General features: G+C 43.9%; 1 long non-coding RNA gene across 1 annotated transcript; it reads left to right on the plus strand.

Moving 5' to 3' along the window:
* The first annotated feature begins 2329 nt into the window (after positions 1–2329).
* Positions 2330–4769, plus strand: LOC136484941 (uncharacterized). Its single transcript, XR_010766271.1, has 4 exons — positions 2330–2426; positions 2876–2942; positions 3969–4034; positions 4515–4769. It is a non-coding gene; the product is annotated as an uncharacterized lncRNA (long non-coding RNA).
* The last annotated feature ends 13072 nt before the right edge of the window (positions 4770–17841 follow it).

The following is a 17841-nucleotide window of genomic DNA, read 5'->3' on the forward strand; positions in this document are numbered from 1 at the left end:
CCTTCATCGGCATACTCCCTGTTTCATCGGCAGTAGTCTTCAAGCCTTCCTTCATCGGCATACTCCATGTTTCATCGGCAGTAGTCCTCAAGCCTCCCTTCATCGGCATCGACAATAACACCTCCAACCTCATCGGCAACGCCCGAGTCCAAATCAACCTTTCCATCGACCATCACCAGCTATCGGCAACCATCTTTACAAACTGGCTTTCATCGTCTATCAAAGTATTCAATAACTTTCCCCTTGCCAATTAGTCCACTCCGATTATTTTGACACGTGCAAAAAACGGTGTCAACAAGATAAAATATGTTTTTTTGCATTACAATTGGTAACATAACTTCATATTTTTCTAATGTCATGGTAATTATAAGGTTCTATCCAATTTTGAGGTGAATACGAGTTCGAACATGTAAAGTGCTACTTAAATCTCAAAATTTGACTTGAGTTACTATGAACTATGTGAGAGATGTCTCTATTTGTGAACAATGTATGCTCTAACTTTATCAAAATACTTAATTTTTTTACAAGCTTAGTTATGAACGAAAAATATGTTGCCACATCAATTTGTAGAATTTTTTGATCAAATTTAGATATTATTGTAATTATTATGTGCTAATTTGGAGATAAAATTTTGAATTGTCTCTAGAAGACAACATAATTTTTCTCCATCTCCAATACATGGTCTGTAATGGAACATATGAACCTAAAAATATTTTTGTGCAATTTTTTGAATCTTATTGGAGGGACACGTAGTTCAACTTAGGATTAATTTCAATAAAGACATAGAAAGTCAATTAAATGATAGAAAATACCAAATCTACTTAGAAATTATTCAAACTCCTACATGATAACTTATATGTTGCCTATTACATTTGAAAAATGTATTCATCGTATTTAATATAGTTTATGTACAAGTTGCTTCACAAAGATGCCTTAATTTCTTATTTTCAAAAAAAAGTTGCTTCACATAAGCTTTTCAGCCGCTGGGCTGAATTCAGTTTGGCCCCCCGCCTCCTTCTTCGGTCCAATGGCGCCAGCCCAAAAATTTCACACAATTAATTGACGCTACTACCCATCCTCCTCCTCAAATCCCTATATTTTTAAGGGTATCTTCGTAATCTCATCCCGCATCCGCGCCCCAAATCTCATCCATGTCTCCGCAATCTCACCACCACAGCCCATTTTCTCCACCACAGACCGCATCTCCTCAGTCGCCACTGCGCCCCCATCTCCTCCTTGTCCACCGACCGCCGCGCCCTCATCTCCTCCCTCCACCGACTGCCGCGGCGGACATGACTCCTCCTCCGTCAGCCAAACCGACCGCGCCTCCCTCCCCAGTTCCCTCCGTACCGTCGACCTCTCCCGCGGATGGGGAGGCGCAGCGGCCCCGCCCCCTCCCCTCCCTCCAACCCCCGCCGCTGCCGGCCTGGCCTCCCGGAGCAGTCGCTGCTAGTGCTCGGCCATCGTCACGGCGGCCTCCCCCCTCGGGTTCCCTCGCGGGATGGCGCGGCGGCCGGGCGGGGACGGGTTGTCGAGGAGGACTATCCAGTGGGGGAGCTCGAGGAGGACGACGGCGGCGACCTCGACTTCCTCCTCCCTCCCCGCGTCGTCGTCGGGCCCGACGAGAACTGGCCTCAAGAACGTCATTGACTATCGCTTCGACGACGACAGCAACAAGGTCAAGGTCACCACCACCACCCGCGTCCCCTCACCATCCCCTCCCACGATCTCGCTCCAATCGCGCTCCATCACGCGCACGCAGCCACCTCCTCTCCCACACTCCGAGGCGCGGGAGGCCTTCGAGCACGCCGCCGCAGCAAGCGCGAGGTTCGTGCATGATCCAATCCATCCATCCATCCCTTCCTCCCCTACCGGCGTTCCATTTTCTGAGCATGGGGCGGCGGCACCCTTACTCCTGATGTGTTCCTGCTGTCCACCTGCTGCTGCTAGGATAGGCGTAGGTGATCCTGAACACGGACGCCCGCGGCGGCGCGCGTCCTGTCCCCACTTCGACGTTCGGCGCAGCGGGTTGGTCGGCAGCCGGGCGATGAGGAAGTGGATCTCGAAGATTCGGCTGGAGCCCCCTTGTGCCGCCTACCGGAGTCGATGTCCACCCGCGCCTTCCCTAGGATGCGACCTGGGGGCCGCGGCGCTCCTGGATAGGGCCGCTTCCATCAAGGTTTGGAGCCCCTCATCTGGCGGGCTCTGCCAGCGCCGCTGATTGAACATCTCCAGGCTACGGCATGGCGTTTCTGGTTTCAGAACTCAGTTCTACTCTTGCCCAGATGCTCAGTACCAAGCCCAATTATTAATATTTCCTTGATGAATGCAGTGCCAGCATGTTCCGGGTGATGCTTGAGTCAATGCAGTGTGGCTACGACAAGAGGAACTTGGTGCCCAAGGATCCTTCTGCTAATGAAACAGAGGTTACCATTTTTTATTTTTTATTTTTAATTAGCGAACCATTTGTTTAGACTAACCTGAGAGAGAAGTACTTAATTTGCCATGCTTTGAGGAGTTCAGAGTAGCATTGCTTCATTTTACATAAGCCGTTCTTAGAATACCAGTGTTTTTTAATGGTATTTGTGTAGACTAACCACATAAAAAATACTAAATTTGGCATTTGGGAGGATTAGCGTTCATACTCAAATGGGAACCTGAAAAGGTGAGATGATATTTTCAGGATGTAATTGTTTCTCATCAGTACCTCTGTCCTAAACCACTATAGATTTATGTTTGGTTTCTTTTTTTAGTTTCTGAGTTTGTGTTTGTTGGTTGATGAGTACTGCTGGGCAAAAATAGTGCATAATAGATTCATAGTACCATTGACAAATTATAGGACGTGACACTATTCTTAATTTTGGGTTTGAAACAGATCGTGTTTCGATGACTTGTTGGATGCAACCATCAGAAGTTGGCTGGATTCATTCCAACTTTTGCAGGTACTAATTAAATACATTCCTACTTAGAGTTTCCTTTCCCAATCCCCATGCTGTAATTATCCTTCTGGTTTTCAGCTCATGAATGGTGTTGAAATTTAGTTGGCATAAAATTGAATCCAGAGATCCTATATAATTGTTCTTTTGGTTTTACTTGGGCTGTTAGCTTTACGTGGGAGTAGAGTTTGCTATGATTCCTAACTCTGTGATAAAACATGAAAGATTTATTCTATCACATATTTAGCCCCATGCTTACTTTAATCCATATTTAGTCACACCTTAATATGGGCATACAGGAAGCTAATAGCCTGCTGGTGCCAATGCTATTTTATTTTATTTTTTATGTGTGCGCTGCCAAAGCCAAAACAGGCTGCGTGGAGCCAAAATGGGCACAACAGAGTGTGCCTCCTAATGGGTGGAGATTACATGTTGAAGATTTTGTTGGCCTGCTTAATACCTTAGAGCTACATGATTCTTCTAATAAAAAGTGAATGGTCATAATTGTTAAACATAAAATGTTGGAAGGTTTTGTCTGCTTGTTTTATTATGATGGCTACATAGACCAAATTTCAAGAAAACATGTTACATACAGCTATCAAATCTCTCTTCAACTGTTCACAAAATCCGTTAGTTTGTGAAAGAACGTAAGAATCTGTTTGCTACAATAATTGGTTTCTTGACAAGGTACATGAAATGGTAACCAAGATTCTGTCATTGAAAGGTTTATATGCATGCTATTACTCCCTCCTGTCACAAGTGCTTGTCGTTTTGGAAGTGCCTGTAGTCAAACTTCCAAAACTTTGATTGTCGATAGCCTTTTAATTTATATTGGAAACATGCAAATCATGTGTAGATATTTCATGGGTAATATTCCAGTTTTGTTGGGTTTCGTAAATATATTTTAAGGCAATGCTGTGATCCCTGGCAACAAGTCTTTGTGACTAGAGGTGGTATAATTTTGGTTCCTAGTTCTTTTGCCTATGACCTGATGCATTTTGCTAATATTTTTTTGTGGCTACATTATTTCAGGCATCTCAGGATCATTATTTCATAGGATTGAAGATTCTAAACAATCTTGTAACGGAAATGAACCAGGTGAGACACGTAAATATTTTTGAAGTCAGTATAGAGTATACACTCCATAGGTGGTATCTTCCCTTTTGAATTTGATGTAGCATTAACGCATTCATGTCTTATGCTGTTGCTAGTACTTTGCTTCCTGTGATTTATCCTAGTCGACTTGTTACTCTTGGAAAAATGTATTAACGTCCTTTTATATTTCTTATGTAAATGTCATATTTCCGAAAGCAGTAGCTGGGACAATAGCAATGATTTTCAGCTGTTTGGCTGCTTGCAATGTTTTTTAACAGAAGTGAAAGTGCCTTGATCTGAAATCATATAGTCATTTGATGGATAATTTTACTTTGAATGAATCAGGAAATTTCAAACCCTTTAGTCTTTAATTTATGATTCCAAATTACTTACCTTCAAAATGGTTCAATCCATGCTGTTGTTGCTAAAATAATACAATTTCAGTTTATCTGATGCATATACCAATGTTAATGATTCTTTCAGGAGCAAGATAGAGTTTGAGTGGAGCGCACAAGTGATGGACGGTCAATGTCAAGCTGATCTTTGCTACAGTACTACACATAGCTTATTACATTTTGAACTGTTCAAAGTAGCTACTGTGAGTCGGATACCTTATGTGTTTTAGTTGTTGTGCGTGTGTTATCGACTAAGTTTGACATTGGATGTGGTTTCATTAATGAGTTGTACGAACAAAGCATATTTTGGATTAATGGATGTCTAAATGCTTCTTTCATCATATATTATTCAGGCATGCAATTATTGTTTGAAGCAAACAAAGCGTTGCAATATGGACTATCGATAAAATAATTTAGCGTTGCAATATATGATATAGCAACAAAACACCATACCAATGGAATAGTGGGCATTGCAATAGAGTCTTCAAACTGTAGAAATACAATAGTTAGCATGGCAATAGAGGGTCCAACAATAGCAACCAGTATTGATCATTGCAATAGAGAGGCAACCTCTAGCAACCAAACATTTACCGTGGCAATAGACGGAGGCACCTATAGCAACCACAATGTTTAGTGTTGCAATAGAGAGGCTACCTCTAGCAACCAAATATTTATCGTGGCAATAGATGGTTTCACCTATAGCAACCACCAAGATAGCGTGGCAATAGAGGGTCCATCTATTGCAATGCTATTGATGCGTGGCAATAAGGTCTATTGCAACACCCAATATCGTTGCTAGTGCACCTATTGTCACGCTTTGGGTACGTGACAATAGGTATTTCTGGCAACACCGGGTGTGTTGCAATAGTAACTATTGTAACACCCACGATGGTTGCCTATACTATGGGTTGCAACACTACATGGCATTGCAACAACACTCCTTGGTGTTGCAATAGGGGAAAACCTATTGCAACACCAAAATGAGTCATTGGGCAAACCTTTTGCCACGGTTACAATGACAATGCCTGCCAACGAAAAAAAGTGTTGCAATTTTGTCTATCGCAACCATTTTTGGTATATTGCAACGCTTTTAGGCCATTGCATCAGGGGTAAAACCTTGTAATGGACAGCTTATCAATGTATTGGGAACTAGAAGATTTTGAGTGTTTTTCTAGCAAGCGATGGGAAGGAGGCTTCATTAGAATCAATGATGAAGGCCAGCAGCCGATCCGAGCAATCAGCTCTGAAAGTTTATTTTAATGGATAATCCAATAGATGGTACAGATGGTAAACTAGGACATGGCTTTATGTCACCAGATGAGTTAGAAGAAATAGATATTGGTCCTAGAGATAGGCCTAGGCCGACGTATGTAAGTGCTAAATTGGATCATGAGTTAGAAGAATTGATAGATTTGTTAAAGGAATTTAAAGATTATTTTGCTTGGGAATATTATGAAATGCCTGGCTTAGATCGATCAATTGTTGAACATTGGTTGCCAATCAAACCTGGATATCGGCCATTTAAACAAGCTCCAAGAAGATTTAATCCAAATGTTCTTGATGATATTAAGAAGGAGACTGAAAGACTACTAGAAGCAAAATTTATCCGACCTTGCCGATATATAGAGTGGATATCGAGTGTAGTTCCTATGTATCAGAAAAATGGGAAGTTGAGAGTCTGTATTGATTTTAGAGATTTGAACAAGGCTACACCGATGGATGGTTATCTCATGCCAATAGCCGATATGTTGGTAGATGCAGCAGCCGGGCACAAGGTAATTAGTTTTATGGATGGTAATGCAGGTTATAATCAAATTTTTATGGCTGAAGAAGACATAGCAAAAAACAGCCTTTAGGTGCCCCAACGCAATCAGCTTATTTGAATGGGTTGCGATGACTTTTGGATTGAAGAATGCTGGTGCAACTTATCAGAGGGCAATGAATTATATTTTTCATAAGTTGATCGATAGGATTGTTGAAATCTATATTGATGATGTGGTGGTGAAATCCAAAGGGTACAAAAGAACATTTGGCTGATCTACGAGAGACTTTGGAGTGCACAAGAAAACATGGTTTGAAGATAAATCCTAATAAGTGTGCCTTTGGAGTGTCAGCTGGACAATTTTTGGGTTTTATGGTCCACAAGAGAGGAATTCAAATTGGTCAAAAAAGTATGAAAGCAATTGATGAGGCAGTACCTCTAACTATTAAAACAGAATTACAATCTCTACTTGGTAAGATTAATTTTATCAGAAGGTTTGTTTCAAATATGTCAGAAAGGATTCTGCCATTTTCTCCTTTGTTGAAGTTGAAAAATGATCAAGAATTTAAATGGAGTGACATATAACAAAAAGCATTTGAGGAGATAAAAGAGTATATGAAATCTCCAACTGTGTTGGTTCCTCCTCATCAAGGTAAGTCTTTTAAGTTATACATGTCGGCAGATGGCCAAACGATTGGATCAGCCTTGATGCAAGAGTTCGAAGGAAAGGAACGGCTTGTTTTCTATATAAGTAGAAGACTTTTGGATCTAGAAACAAGATATTCTTCTATTGAAAAGTTATGCTTATATTTCTCCTACACTAAATTATGATATTATTTATTATCGGCTGAGTGTATAGTTGTGTCTAAAGATGATGTAATCAAACTCATGTTGTCAATGACAATATTAAATGGGAGAATGGGAAAGTGGATTCTTGCATTATCAGAATTTGACTTGGTATGAATCGGCTAAAGTAGTCAAAGTGCAAGTGGTGGCCGATTTTATTACTCAACACCATAAACCAAGCATCGGATATGTAGAATCTATGCCTTGGACATTGTTCTTTGATGGATCATCGTGCAAGCAGTGTGGTGGCATTGGTATTGTTATTATTTCGCCTCTGGGGGCAAGTTTTGAGTTTGCCTTTCAAACCAAACCAATGACCACCAATAATCAAATAGAATATGAAGCTATTTTTAAGGGACCTCAACTTCTTCAGGAAGTAAAGGCCGAGTCAATTGAAATATTTAGAGATTCACAGCTAGTTATTAATGTGTTGATCAGCCTGTATGAATGTAAAAAATGATATTCTAAAGGGATACCATGATGAATGTCAAAAGTTACTTGAGGAGTTTCCCCTTACTTCTCTTCAGCATATTCCAAGAGCACAGAATCAAGAGACCAATCGGTTAGCTCAAAATGCGTCAGGCTATCGAGTGTTCTAAGAAATCTTAAGTAGTGAGACCTTGGCTAATGATTAGAGAGTTGAAATAGCCGATTACCTCAAGAATCCATCATGAAAGCTTACCAGAAAATTGAGATATAAATCGACAAAGTATGTTTTGTTAGATGATCAGTTGTATTACAAAATAGTCGATGGAGTTTTGCTTAAATGTTTAAGTCAAAAAGAAGCAAGAGTATCAATGGGAGAAGTACATGAAGGAATATGCTGAGCTCATCAATCGGCTTATAAAATGAAATGGGTTATTCGCAGGTCTGGATATTTCTGGTCAACAATATTAGAAGATTGTTTTGAATATTACAAGGGGTGTCAGGATTGTCAGCGTTTTGGTAATGTTCAGAAATCACCTGCATCTGCTATGATCCCAATAATTAAGCCATGGCCATTCCGAGGCTAGGGAATTGATTTAATTGGTAGATTTTTCTATCTTCAAATAGAGGGCACAAGTTTATATTGGTAGCAACATATTATTTTACCAAGTGGGTTGAGGCGATTCCTTTGAAAACAGTAACTTCAAAGAATATGGTTGATTTTGTCAGGGAGCATATTATTTATCATTTTGGGATTCCTCAAACCATTACTACTAATCAAGGGACAATGTTCACATTAGAATAATTCAGAGATTTTGCTGCTGGTATGGGAATTAAATTATTAAATTCTTCTCCTTATTATGCTCAAGCTAATGGCCAGGCAGAGGCATTCAATCAAATTTTGATTAAGTTGATTAAGAAGAAAATTGAAGAGCAACCAAGGAAGTGGTACCTAACACTTAATGAAGCATTGTGGGCATATAGGATGGCTTGCCATGGATTGATTAAATCATCACCTTATGAGTTAGTATGTGGGCATAATGCAGTTCTTCCTTGGGAGATTTAGACTGGATCAAGATGTGTTACGTTGTAAAATAATTTGATAGCCGAAGTCTCTAAAAACCTTATGATGGATGATTTAGAGGACTTAAGTTGTCATCGGCTGCGCGCCCTTGAAAATATTAAGGCCAATAAATTAAGGGTTGCAAGGCATTATAATAAAAAGCTCAAGAACAAATAGTTTTGCGAAGGAGAGTTAGTTTGGAAAGTAAGACTATCGATTGGGTCTAAAGACAGCAGGTTTGGCAAATGGTCGCCTAATTGGGAAGGTCCTTATCGGATTAAACGTTGTGCACCAGGCAATACTTATATTTTGGAAACGCTATAAGAGGAAGAGGAGTTTGATAGAGCAATCAATGGAAATTTTCTAAAGAAGTACTATCCTAGCGTTTGGATTAATACTTGATAGCCGATTTGTTTAGTCATCAGCTCTAATAGCCAGTACCAAGAGAGTATCGCCTTTAGTTCAAAAAAAATTAAACCGAAGGGGTAAAAGCCGATACGATATGTATCGCCTATAAAGCAAAAACACACACAAGGACAATCATGATTCATATTATGGTAGTTTCAGAGATGAATTCATAAGGAAAAGGCAAAAAATTTATTCATTCATCGTTTGTTCCTAGTACAAACTAATCAAACACCTTGTTCACAACATCTTAGGCTGGTGTGATATCCACAATGACCGTTGTTGCATCATCGAAGTCCTTAATCAGCTCCTTGTGCATGTCAGGATCATCGACCATTGGGAAGCCCAGCTCCATGGTGCGGAGGTCATGCCCGGTCTAGACTTGCGTCGTGGCCAGAGCCACCGCTGCACCGCGATGAATGCCATGGAGGGCAATCTCCTAGGTGCACGCTAGGATGTCGTGCAGATGGTTGATGAGCAGAGGGCCCCGAGCATTGATAGCCGCCGTAGCTGCGTTTGTCCCAAGTTGGAGGTTTTCCAACTATACCGTCAGAGCTAGCAAACAAGAGGCAAGAAGATTGTCAAGAAAGGGGCAGTGAAGATAAAAATGAGGGTTTTCTTGGAACTAGGCTTACCCGCCACCATGGTGTTGGACTCGGCCAACCTTGCCCAAGCGGCGTTGGCTTCCTCCTCTACGACAAGGAGGGCAGCCTAGGAGGCCTTGAGATGGATCTCAAGCTGACCGTTTTCCTGAGTTGCCTTGGAATAATGGTCCTTGGCAGCCCTCCAATCCCGGAGGAAGCGTCGGGCGTTGCCACTGGTGTACGAGTCGGAGGAATCCAATGACGAGTCTAGCGTGGGGGCGGCGCTAGGTGTTGCATTGGAGGGTCCATCGGCCCTAGGAGGAAGAGGTTGGAGTCTATCATTCAGGACAAACCTATAAACAAGTTAGAATATGATTCGTTGTCATGAATAGAAGGCATTTGATCTTACCTCATGTGCCGGAGGCGCTGGCTCATCAGCATGTTCTCCTCCAGGACCTCCGCCGCCATGCGCTTGCCGCGGTTGTCTCTGCCAGCCATGGGTTTCCGTTTGGATCTTTAGAGGGGAAGAAGAAGAAACCACTATAGGGTTCTTGAAGGTAGAAAGACATGAGAGAATGAGAAATAGTTTTAGATACAGATGTGTTTAAGGATGAGGCCCTTGGCTGGTATTTATAGCCACGAAGGCGAGATGGTAGATATCTTGGAACGTGTGAAAGCTACCCCAATTAATGGAAGGGAAAGCGTCGCTTTGCTAATAATGAGGGGAATGAGGCGTTGATGACTGAGAAGGAATTTGAAGGGTTTTTTGCAATAAGGGTCGTTTTTAGATTAAGTTAAGTCAGAGTAAAGTCAGAATCAAGAATTGGCTAATTTAAATTGGCTATTCTAGCCGAACCAAGAAGTATAGTAGACCAATAGGAAGAGTATAGTTATCATCAAGTTTACACAGAATATATACTACATATGCTAGAACATAAATTACAAGTTAAGATCATCAAGAATTGCTCTTAGTGCTTTCAGCCAAATAGCATCAACTTCTGCAATTTGTTGTTTGTCTTCTTCGATTGATTCGGAAATGCTCTCAAGACTGATGCGAATAGATTTGCCTTCCTTAACCTTGGTCAGCATCTCTTGTCTCTTCTGTTTGATGGGATTGGGGATCTGAGTCCAGTTAGACTCAGACAGTTAATGGCGGCTTTCATACTTTCCAGTTCCTGTTTGAGCTCAGCACGCCTAAATCTTAGCTGAGTCAGTTCTGGTTCAATTTTGGAAGAAGAATTCTTCAGATTATCGATCAATTGTGCTAATTCTTTGGCTTCCTACTTGTTAGAGTTCTTCTTAGCCATCAAAGCTTCATGGTCAGTCAGGTTTCTTTCAGCCTTTTTCACCTTGAGAGCTTGATCTTTGATGTTGGATAGAGGTATCAAGGCTTCAGCAAGATTTGGGGGCAGATCATCCTTAATGGCTAAGAAGATTCTTCTCATTGGATCTGCATCCTGGACCAAATCGGCGATGTTCCTCTCGAGCATTGGCAGCATGTCTTTTAGCCTATTTTTGGTCTCATCTGATAAGATTTCTTGAGAAGAAATGGCTTATGAGCTTATCTCATTTTCATCTATATATTCCTCAAAGTTGAAAGAATAGCTCAAATCTAGAGAGTTAAGTGCCTATATGTGAACAAAAGGAGTCTTATTAGAAATAGCAAATGAATTGACAATGAGATGGATGGTGAGATGGAGATAGTACCTTTTCTGAAAGAGATCATGGCTGAGGAGAAGGAATAGCCAATGATGTGTCAACATCCGGTTGAATCGGCTCTGGGCTTTCGATGCTAGTGTCTGCAGGCATCAAGATGCTTTTCAATTTATAATTGCTATAGAAGGATAAAATGAGCATATGAATTTCTTACCATCGATTGTTTGCTGAGCTAGAGAATCGACAGTTTGAGTATCAGTGTCAATAGGGTCCTCTTCAACTGGTGAGTTGTCAAATCTTTGCTCTCGTGGAGATGTTTTCCTAGGTGGTGTCTGATAAAAGAAAAGGATCAGAGAAGAGTGAGGACTGCATAAGATTGAAGGCTTGAGGAGATACCTTGGAAGTATCAGGTGTTGAAGTAGAGAGGTTCTCATCTTCTATCATCTAGGATCTATCAGGGACATTAGTTGCTTCAATTGTAATCGGCTCCTTAGGAAGATTAGCCGATGAGAGATTAGCATATGCTGTTTTAAGTGCCTAGGACAGTAGTTCGGTACCCAAAGCAGATTGAGATGCAATAGTCGATGACTGCAAGAAAATAATTGAATTAGAAGTTGAATATCATCTTAAGAGGGAAGATAAGTTAATTTACCTGAGCAATTGATGATTTTGTTCTGTAAAGTCTCTTCCCAGTGGTGGTTTTCTGAGTTACACCTTGGGTTGCCTTGTGTTTTGAAGACTGGTATGTGAGTATTGTTGGGGCAGCTGGGGTTTTCATCAACTTTTTCAGAGTGGGTGTAGTTGATCCCATTCTTGAGGCTGTCCATGGTGGATAATATTCTATGGGATGCCCTTTCCTATCCACATTTGGGGGATCAAATTCAGAATCCTGCAAAAAAATTATTTGATGAACTAATAGGAGAACTTGATAATCCTTCTAAAAGGAAAGTAGTGAGTTACCTCACTATCAGAAGCAAAGTTGTCGTCCAAGGCTAAATAGTTAGGATGGATTGAGTTGTAGAAGAGGTGAGAGTTCCATTCTTGCCACCAAGAGTCAAACAGGTTTGAAGAGAAGGTGGCTCTTGTCCATTCATACAGACAAAGAGAAGGAAGATCTAACCCCAATTAAAAGACTCTAGAAGCTTCCACTATTTCACTGATGCCTTCTCTTGGCTTTAGAGTATTCCTAAAAAATAGCCGAGGGGGTAGTTGACCAAGGCCCAATTGATGAGCCATAAAAGAGGGGTTATAGAATTCATAAGTTGGGAGATTATCTGGGAGACAAGCATCAGTAGTAGTTGTTTCATCTAAATAGCCTGATTCAAACCAGAATTTAACTGGCAGAACTAGCTCATTATCTTCATCTTCATCATAAGGCAGCCAAGCCAAGATATTTGTATCAAATCCTCTATAAAATTTCTTGAAAAGGTGGCCTAAATCAACAACAATTGTTATGGTTGATGCAGCTTCACCATAATTCATACACTGTCGAGTTCTTTCTTCTTTTCCTTTATAATCTTCAGCAAAGTTGGAAGAAGGGAAGCTTAGATTCCTGAGATTGGGTCTTAAAATCTTATGCATGTACAGATTTATCCATAATTGTATCAACCACCAAGGGCCACTGATGGTATGCACTGGTTCATTTTTTCAGCAATTGGGCAGCTACTTGGTGCATTAGATGATAAGTAGATCCTAGCAGATATTTTCCAAGGGGGATTCCAATACTAGTTGCTAAATGCTCTACCAAGTATTTCTGATTATAGGTTGGACCACAGGATGACCCACAAAAGATAAATTTTTCCAGCCACATATTCAAGAAAGCTACATGTTCTCTATCATCAACAGTCGATCCATCCCTAATATGATTCAAAAAGTAACTTGACCATCCTATGCAGACCAATATTTTGGCTAATTTCTTGGATCCAGCACTTAAGAAATCATAAGGTTGCATTGATCATGTTATTCTAAGGCCGGTTAACATGTAGATGTTGGCCAAAGTAATGGTCATTGGACCATGACAAAAAAACGAAAGCATTCAAAGTGTTGGACCAAAAATAAGATGCAGAGATCAGAAGTGAATCATTTCTCTCCATTCCAGACAGTGAGAGTGTCAAGCATTGGTTTAAATCAGAAATTTCCCAATCTCCATCTTTCTTTTCTGATACCCTGTGGAACCAATCTCTCCATCCTTTAGGCAATTTGGGCCGGTTTCTAAAAGGAGTTTTGGTGTTCCAGGAAGATAAATCTATTACAGATTATTTGAAGGGGATTTGGTTGGTTTCTTGGTTGGTAAAATCAGATGGATCAGGATCGCCCATAGGTCCAAGATAATAGGTATTAGGAACAACAGCTGAAGGAATCAAAATTTCATTCCTCATTTCCTAGAAACCAGTTGGGATGAATTTAAGAAGAAATAAAAATACAGAGTAGCGACTAAAACTTAAAAGATAGAAATCTAAAGGCATACCTTAGGAACATGATTGCTAGTCACCATTGCAGCCAAAATGGATCTTAATCTGAGGAAGGTTGTAGAAAGGTGGCTTGAACAACAGTTTGGCAGAGCAGAAGATCAGCTAGGGTTAAAGCTTTGGTGGTGGCTGTTTTGACTGTTGAAGCTTGCTCAAGAGAAAAGGGCAAAGTAAGCAGGCCGAGCAAGTTGGAAATAATACTGTTGGGGTATTATATAGAATTCAGCCTAAGAAATCAGGAGTCACGCGTATATTTCGAAATGAGCAATCGTCACATGGTGAGCAGATAAATAGAAATTTTAGAATAAAATCATTTTTATCCCAAAATTGGGGGGCATGTGTTTACACCAAAATTTGGGAATAAGAACGCGGGAACTCAAAGCTTCCAGGATTGTGTCATCCAAGAATCGATTAGATGTGAATCGGTATCAGAATTGGCTATTTTATAGATGATGTCAGCGGACGGCGTCAATGGGCAATGCTTGACTGGCGCCAGGAAGATGTGTTGGACTCTACAAATAAGAAAAATTAGGGTCCAAGTTATTATAAAGTTAGGAAGTTTTCTTTTTGTCGGGTACCCGAAGAGAAGGAGCTAATGACCATCAACATTGATTCGTCCGCGTGATCAGAAGCGCGACAACACTGCTTGTTGGGTCCCTTCTCATCCGACCACCGAGATTGTGAGCCCTGCCTCGTCTGACCCTCGAGGGTTGGCTCCATCTCGGTGGGCGCTATGGCCACGGGGCCCATCTCGCCCAACCCCCGAGGGTTGACTCCACCTCAGGCGGACTCCCGAGGGCTAGCTCCACCTCGCCTAACGTCCGAGGGCCGGCTCCGCCTCGCCTGACGTCTAGGGGCCGGCTCTGCCTCGCCCGGCATCCGAGGGCTGGCTTTGCCTCGCCTGACGTCTGGGGGTCGGCTCTGCCTCGCCCTACATATAATGGCCGGCTCTGCCTCGTCCGACGTCCGAGGGCTGGCTCCACCTCGCCCAACATCTAGGGGTTGGCTCCACGTCGCCCGATGTCTGTGCGCGACTCCTTCATAACGACGCATGCAGATAAGTCAAGGCACTCAAGTCAACCACAATACCGAGGACCATGCCCTGCACACCTACAGGAAAGTACTATCAAGACATGATAGAAGGGCGCTTTGTAACCTTCCGGGCATGATAGAGCCCAAATAGTGTTGTAGGTGCCGACATTAGCCTTGCAGTGTTGTGGGCGCCTCCATTTGCCCTCGGGCATGAATCCTTATGGAAGCTCATGACTACCACTATGGTCTAGAAGGAAACTCACATCACCTACAGTAATGGACATGCGGTCACTATGTCGTCTGCTCCCTGTATGGCCATGGATCAACACCTTGGTCCACCGCGCCACCCGCCCGAGCGGGATGGGACGTGACAACTCGCTGACAATGCCAGGACACGGCATAATCAGCGGACAGACTCCTAATCTGGCCCTATTAGGGTCGGTGGACATACGCCCAGCGTGGAGCTATCCCTGTCACCTCCTGCCATGTCAGCGGGGCCCGCATAGAGGAAAAGGCCATGAATGGCTAGTCTGGGTGCACACGTGCGCTTCGGGGACCTAGACTTCATCATCACAGTGGGAGGAGAGTTGGCATTGGCTCACGCTGCCATCCAACCTCTCCCCTCCATTGGCCTCGACATAGTCGATGAGGTGGTTGAGGAGCTATAGCTGCATGCACCGAGAGCCCGTGCCCTAGAAACACTAGCTCCTCGACTACGGGAGGCTTGAGCGCTAGCTCGGTGTCTCCCTAGGACCCCAGCCATCCTGGGAGGACCTACGCCACCTCACCTTCTCTTACGCCAATGACATGGCGTGGCTCCCCGAAGGGGAACCCCTCTCTCTAGAACACTCATTCGAAGTGCCCCGACAGTGCTCCCATTCGGCCTCCACAATGCCGCGGAGACCGTTAGCCACCTTGTGGCACAACACATGATTCCACCTCCCAAAAATGATGATTTCATGGGGGTGATCGAGCATGTCATAGAGTCTTTCCCTGACCTCCTCATAGAGGAGCCAGAGTCACCCTCTAGCTCTAACTCTAGCAGGGGGTGTCATCACCCCTCTCGCGAATGCTTCATGACCGGTACCCCTGAGGGACATGTTGAAAGCATCCATGAGGAGGAAGCTACCCCAACAAATGACCTCAATGACGAGGCTGAGGGGGAGACAACAGCCCCACCACGCATGCGGGTGGAGCAGCTAAAAGCCCAAAACCAAGAGCTTAAGGAAGCATGACTCTAGCTCAAGCAGGAGTGCGCGTAGCTCGATCGGGAGATCGAGCACCATGGAGACAGCGGGCGCGCATGCACCATGGCCCATGACATGAACTGAAGGATCATCGCAGATGATGAAACCCTCCCTTGCTTTGTTCAGTCAAGCCAGAACATTGCCGCCGCGATGGCCTTGCTCCATGGTCTTCCAGAGGCCGCGACACCCGAGGATCGCTAGGCCCATCGAGAGATTCGCATGCTGCTCGAGTGTGCGATGGCGTAGTAGGCCAAGAGCTCATTATCTCGGTGATGCGAGCTCGATGCTAGCCAATGCATGCTCTCTGAGCACCCCGGCAGGGATGCATCGGTCCACCAGGCACCACAAGGCGACAGGCAGCATGTCGCGATCCTGGTGCATCAGCATCTCGGCTGTAACCATGATGCATGCGACACCCTTGATGCTCACAGGCATACCCACGATGACCCGAGAGAGGGAGCTAGCCATGGCTATCACCCTTGCCGTGGTGAACACTATGATAGCGGTGAGGACCGAAGCCCAAGCCCTGGCCTACCGGGGCCTCAGGCCTTCGATTGACACATCCTCAATGCTGCCTTCCCATCAAGATACCGACCACCAACCAACATCCTGAAGTACTCTAGGGAGACGAACCCCAGACTATGGCTCGAGGATTATTGGCTTACCTGCCAAGCCAGTGGTGCGTATAATGATGATTTCATTATCCGCAACCTTCCATTGTTCTTGACTGATTTGGCATGAACATGGTTGGAACACCTACCGTCCAACAGAATCCAGAGTTGGGTGGACCTAAAGGAGATCTTCATGGGGAACTTCTAGGGCACATACAAGCACCATGGGAACCCATGGGACCTCAAGAACTATCAATAGAAGGCCGGTGAGACCCTCTGTGGGTACATCCGGTGTTTCTCCCGATAGTGCAATGAGCAACCTAACGTCACCAACGCCGATGTCATAGGAGCTTTCCAATCCGGGACCACGTATGAGTCTCTGGTTCACAAGCTAGGACGCAAGGTCCCACAAACCACCAAGGAAATCCTAGACATCGCCACCAGCCATGCCTCGGGCGAAGAAGCGATTGGAGTGATCTTTGACCGCCTCAAAGGCAAGGCGAGACGGGACGACGACGCTGGCGAAGGCGCCTCCAATCATCTCGCCAAGAAGAAGAACAAGCTTTTGCATGAGGGCTCTCTCATTGCCGCTGCAGTCCACAGGGGTGGTTGAAATCCCATGGAGGGCACTTTGAACCATTTCGAGAAACTGCTCGAGGGACCATGCCCGAACCATGCCTTTCCCATTAAGCACATGTACAAGGACTGCGGCCTCATGAAGCGGTTCTTGTTCAGAGGCTCGAACAAAGGGGAGCATGGGAAGGACCCTGACCTGACCATAGACGACGCCGAGGGGAAAGATGGTGGCTTTCCAACGCTGGATGGCTACCTCATGATCTTTGGAGGGTTGGTGGCCTACGACTCCAAGTGCCGCCATAAGGTCGCACGCCGCAAGGTCTATATGACTGAATTGGCCACACCTGCCTTCCTTCGGTGGTTAGAGTTTGCCATAACCTTTGACTGGACTAACCACATAGAGAGCATCCTACAACTAGGGAGATATCCACTCATAGTCGACCTGATCATCGGTACAAAGTGGCTCACCAAGGTACTGATGGATGGGGGCAGCGACCTCATCATCATGTACGCTGAGACGCTCGATGCCATGGGCATCGACCCAGCGTGCGTCTGGCTGACTAGAGTACCTTTCCATAGCATCGTACCTAGAAAGCAAGCCTTGCCACTTGGGCAAGTTGATCTGCCCATCACCTTCGGGGGTCCATCCAACAATAGGACAAAGACCCTCACCTTCGAAGTGGTTAGGTTCCACAGAACCTACCACGCCATCCTAGGATGACCCTGCTACGCAAAGTCC

The sequence above is a fragment of the Miscanthus floridulus genome, chromosome 10 (genome assembly GCF_019320115.1).
Source record: "Miscanthus floridulus cultivar M001 chromosome 10, ASM1932011v1, whole genome shotgun sequence".
In the NCBI taxonomy this organism is placed as follows: Eukaryota; Viridiplantae; Streptophyta; class Magnoliopsida; order Poales; family Poaceae; genus Miscanthus; species Miscanthus floridulus.